At 40.2% G+C, this 5,483-nt stretch overlaps 1 long non-coding RNA gene across 1 annotated transcript; it reads left to right on the plus strand.

The window, feature by feature from the left end:
* The first annotated feature begins 3,179 nt into the window (after positions 1–3,179).
* LOC126336158 (uncharacterized) lies at positions 3,180–4,173 on the plus strand. The gene is made up of 3 exons (XR_007564904.1): positions 3,180–3,265; positions 3,509–3,762; positions 3,855–4,173. It is a non-coding gene; the product is annotated as an uncharacterized LOC126336158 (long non-coding RNA).
* The last annotated feature ends 1,310 nt before the right edge of the window (positions 4,174–5,483 follow it).

Below are 5,483 nucleotides of genomic sequence, written 5' to 3' on the forward strand. Positions count from 1 at the left end.
CTACTGCTGACAAAGGCCTCAATGGCCGAAAGCTATGATTGTGTGAATTTTTTTATCATGCCTATCACGATTCAGCATCTCTGCTGTATGGTGAGTAGCAACTTTCCTTCTCTGGTATTGTTTACCAAAAGAACATGTATATACAAAATGGAGCTGACACATCCATTACAGTATACAAGTAACTAAAATTGACTAGTATACTATTTGAAGACCCATATAAGATTATTCAGGTAAGATTTAATGTCAATAGAGCACATAAATTTATAATGGGACCCCTCTATTAGTCGCCATGAGCCACATTCAGATGTATCTGAAATTTTTTAAGAAACCTCAGCTAGCTAGTGGTCTTGTACATCAATCCTGCTGTCTTCTTTGGAGGAAATGTTAATCATCCAACAGCTGACATTAGTAACATGAATCAGTTGTATCAACTGTGATTACCAAAGTACAAAAGGCAACTAGAACAAGTAACAAGATTTACATGTACAGTAAACTATAAAAAGAGGCCACAATGTCATATCTTGAGGGAAACTCAAACTTTTGACATGGAATACTGGTCATCAAAAACCCAACTTGGATTTTTCTCACACAACGCTATTTGATCAAGGCAGTCAAGTGATGTAGTATTTCTTGACTTAGAAACAGCACTTGACTCAATACCACACTAATGATTATTAACGGAGATATCATAATTTTCTGTTTATCTTGTATGTTAATAGTAACCTCATACTTTTTGCAGATGGTTCTGTTACCATAATGAAGCACTGTCTAAAAAAGCTGCACATAGTTCAGTAAATTCTTGATAAAATTGTGACCACTAATCTACTATTGATTTAAACCTGTCCAGGCAATGGCAGTGTCACCTGGCAAGGAATGACTGCTTGTCAGACACACCAACAGTGCATGTAGTGTTAGTGAGTTTGCTGTCCATCTGCAGAGTGGGGAAGGTGCCAAATCTATCTGAGTTTGACGCAGGGCAAATTGCGATGACCTGGAGGCTCTGAATGAGCGTTTCAGAAATTGCATGACTTTTTAGGTGTTCGAGAAGTGATCAGGTGAGTTTCTTCAAAATGTGGCAAAACCAAGATGAAAACATGTCCAGACATTGTAGGCTTGGGTAGCCAACCCTTATTACAGTTGTTGGAGATTGTATGCTGGGCAGACTGATCAAACAGGACAGACAGTGAACTGTGGTGTAACTAACATCAGACTTTAATGCTAGGCAGAGTACAAGTGTGTCTGAACACACAGTGCACTCAGCAATCCAACAATGAGCACCCACAGCCGATGACTGATGCATGTGCCAATGTTAACATCAAAACATTGGCAACTATGACTGAAATGGGCATTTGAACATCAGTACTGGGCATTGGTGTAGAGGCAGTGTGTTGCATGGTCTGATGAATTGTGATACCTTTTTCATCATGCCGATGGTAGGGAGCAAATCAGTCACCTTACAGTGGAACAGTTCCTTGACATCTTTATGTGGGACAGAGACAAGCTGGTAGTGACTCCATTATGTTCTGAGGAACATTCACATTGGTATCCGTGGGTCCAGTGGAGCTTGCATGAGGCATCATGCTGGTCAAGGAGTATCGAACAGTGGTGGCAGTCCACGTACATCCCTTCTTGACGATCATGTTTCTCGACAGCAGTGGCATTTTTTAACAAGATAATGCACCATGTCACCAGGCCAGGAGTGTGTTGGAATGGTTCAAGGAATACAGTGTCAAGTTCCAATTGACATGCTGCACCCCCCCCCCCCCCCAAAAAAAAAAAAAATCACCATATCTGAAAGCAATCAAAAATATCTGGGACTTGATTGAACATGATGTTACATCTCATCACCCCCACCCCAGACTTTTTGGGAACTAGGTGACGTGGGTGTGCAAATGTGGTGCCAACTCCCTCCAACGACCTACCAAGGCCTCATTGCTTCCATCCCATGATGTGTTGCTGTTGTTGTCCATGCCAAAGGTGGACACACCGGCTTAGGTAGGTGCTCATAATGTTCTGGCTGATCAGTATATAATGGTAACCTCAGATTTTTTGCAGATGGTGCAGTTACATACAATGAAGTACTGTCTGAAAGAAGCTGCATAAATCTTCAGTTAGACCTTGATAAGATCTAACTGCAAAGATGGGCAACTTGCTTTAAGTGTTCAGAGTGTAAAATTGTATATTTCACAAAATGTAAAAACATAGTATCTTATGACTATACTATCAATAAGTCACTGTTGGAAATAGCCAACTCATATGAATACTTGGGTGCAACTTGTGTTAGGATATGAAATGGAATGATAACATATGCTCATTCATGTGTAAGACAGGTCATACTTTTTGGTTTATTGGTACAATACCAGAGAAGTGCAGTCAACCTACAGAGGAGATTTCTTAAAACTCACACAGTCAGTTTGAGAATAGTGTTCAAGTGTGTGGGAACCATACCAATTAGGACTGCCAGGGGATATTGAACTTATACAGAGATAGGCAGCAGGAATGGTCACAGGCTTGTTTAATCCATGGGAAAAGTGTCACAGAGATACTGAAGAAACTGAACTGGTAGAGCCTTGAAGACAGATGTTAACTATCCTGAGAACATCTACTAACAAAGTTTCAAGAACACCTTTAAATGATGGCTGTACAACCCCCTAGATATCACTCACATAGGAATCATGAGGATAAGATTAGAACAATTACAGCATGCATGGAGACACTGAAACAAGCATTCTTCCCACAATCCATACATGAATGGAATGGGAAGGAACCCAGCAATTAATACAATGGGATGTACACTGTGCTATGCATTTCACAGTGGTCTGCAGAGTACAGAGGTAAATACAGATGTAGTAGATACTAGCTGACGATGGCTTGACTGCAAATCCAGGGAAAAGAACCACAGAAGAGGGAACGAAACTTGACGTGCTAGTCTACGTATGGGAGAGCAGAAAATTTGAATACCTCTTAGTGACAAGCATGATGAAAGACACAATGCGACTAGCACAAAGAACTGAACAACTCTTTACATGTAGCCCAGAGCACAGCACAAAATGAGAACAAGGTCAAGTATGTTGATGTCAGCTTAAGAGCTGCTGGGCCAGGTCCATTGCCACCAGCAAGCAAACGCATGGGTCAGTGCCTCCACTCATCCCAAAGGTCTATATAGGACAGGCATGCCATACTAATGAAATCTGACATCACAAATCCATTTATACTAGTTTCTCTTAAACAGAAACATCCAAAAGCAAGGACAATGTCAATGAAGGTGAGATATTCATCAACATTTTTCAGTTTTCATATGTAACCATGTTTCTAACAGAACACAGTTGTTTACTTTATTTTAGATTTATGAACGTAACCTTCCAATTTATGATCAATTACCATCACTTGTGTAACCTGAAATGATGCTAGTTTATGAGGAGACCAAATTAGTGGTGAGCAAATTGTAGAGGCACATAAATTTATATGAAGCATTTCTGTTTAAAACTCTGCTTTGGGCCTATTGCAGATTCTGTTGATTCTCAATACTGTATTGGCATACATTCTGTTGACAACATGGATTTGCACAGTTTGTTACTGTGTAACATGTTCAGTGAAATCGCTCATATTAAGCAAAAATCATAAAGTGGAAGATAGCAATTGTCATACATGACACACTAATTGTGTTATGCCAGTAATGTAGCTGCAAATGCAATGTTGGGATTAGGCAACTTGGTTTCATAGCCGAGTGCATGCCAGTAATTGTTTGGAGGCGCAGTGCTGGTAAGATGGCTATTGAAAAGGCTATTTCAACTTTTGTCTTTTTTGAACATTTTTAGCTGTGAAATAATGGAGTTTTGTAATTATATTTCCAGCCACTGAAGTGTTTGAGGAAGAAACACATGAACAGAAAAAGGAAACATTCAGTACAGAGGAAGATACTGTTGCAAACTTGCAGTTGCAAAACAAGAGACTGAAAGCAGATGTGAGTTTTTATAGTGATGTCTCTATTATCATTAGTAAAATCCACTAGTGAGAAATGTGTTATAATAATTGTCATTTACATATATTTCAATGGATTTCCAGGAAATGTAAATCTGATACCACAGTGTTTTTTGGGATTGTGTGTAAATAATCCTTGTGTAAATTTGAGTTTACAAAAAAATCTCCCAGTTTTAGCAAGTTCATCATACTCATTACCATCATTTATCAAAATAAAGATTTGTAAATTATTGGAATTTTCTTCATTGTTAACCTTTTCTTAATCATGATCCCTCGGTCAGTTCAGTATTGGCTTGGTCTGGAGCAGTGAAACCAACATTTTTAGGAGGCATGCTGGTTATACAGAATGTGACCATATTCATTCTCATTGCAATACTGGTATGTATGACTTTTGGATAAAAATACAATTAGTAAATTGTATTACGTTGGAAGGAAAAAGGCCTTTCCATTAACAAGTCTGCTTTCCCCAAAGGTATCTGGGAAACATAAAGTTGTGTGTTATGCTTTAAATAGTCTGTAATTGTTCCCTGCCTACCAATCACTGAAGCACAATATTATTAATAAAAAAGTCTGAGAGGTGTTGTCAGTGGAATGGAATACCTAGTGAGCTTTCCTGGCCAGATCTGTTTTGCCTGTTATTATTGTTTTTAACGAGTTTCTTGTTTTTAGGCACATGAAATGGGTCACCTTTGCAGGTAATGAGTTACTAGTAATTACATTACACAGTTTCTCTGACTCGTTTGTTCACTCAGAATACAGTACAGATATAAATGTCATAAACTGTGTTGTCTGCTCTAGCCCTGATATGGTGGCTCCATAAGGAACATTGGTGTCCAGATCTTCCCTGTATAGACCTTGCTCTCTATGACAACCTTGTGCGCTATTCCCCTACAATGCTCATGCCAGCTCATCTGAATCCATCTTGATGTCCGGCAGTGTGGATATTAAATCCTTCTTCTCTAACTGCCTTATAGGGCTTCTCCTATGACCTCTGTTGCAACAAAACTAGAGAGGATACAAGACTCTTATACAGCAGATCGACCTTCAAAGAAGACAATGAAAATGCAGGTGGCTCCACTGGAGGAACAGAAGATGAGGCTGCAGTAATCACTGGTCCACCGGCATCATTGGGGATGAAAAGTCACTGCCTGGAGAGTGGAGGAAAGAGGATGCCAGTTCAAATTCTGTGAGCTCTGTGCTGGTGGTCATGAGAGCTATTCCCACTAGCACCCTACTCCTCAGTCATAGGTAGGATGGCGGAGGGCATGGTGGGGTTGCAGCAGGTGAGCATGCTGTTGCAATTGAGAGCCACTCACTGGAATAAGGCCACAGCCAATCTCATCACCCAGTTGGTTTGGAGAGAGCAGTGCTAAGAGTCCAGTTGGTCATGGACGCAACTGACTGTGATGGTGGATCAGCAGCTACCAACTGACATCCACTGTAAACAAATGTTGACCTTAGTGTCCTGCCACTACACCTGGCAGCCATTCCTGCTGCTGGGC

This window comes from Schistocerca gregaria, chromosome 2, assembly GCF_023897955.1.
Source record: "Schistocerca gregaria isolate iqSchGreg1 chromosome 2, iqSchGreg1.2, whole genome shotgun sequence".
Classification (NCBI taxonomy): domain Eukaryota; kingdom Metazoa; phylum Arthropoda; class Insecta; order Orthoptera; family Acrididae; genus Schistocerca; species Schistocerca gregaria.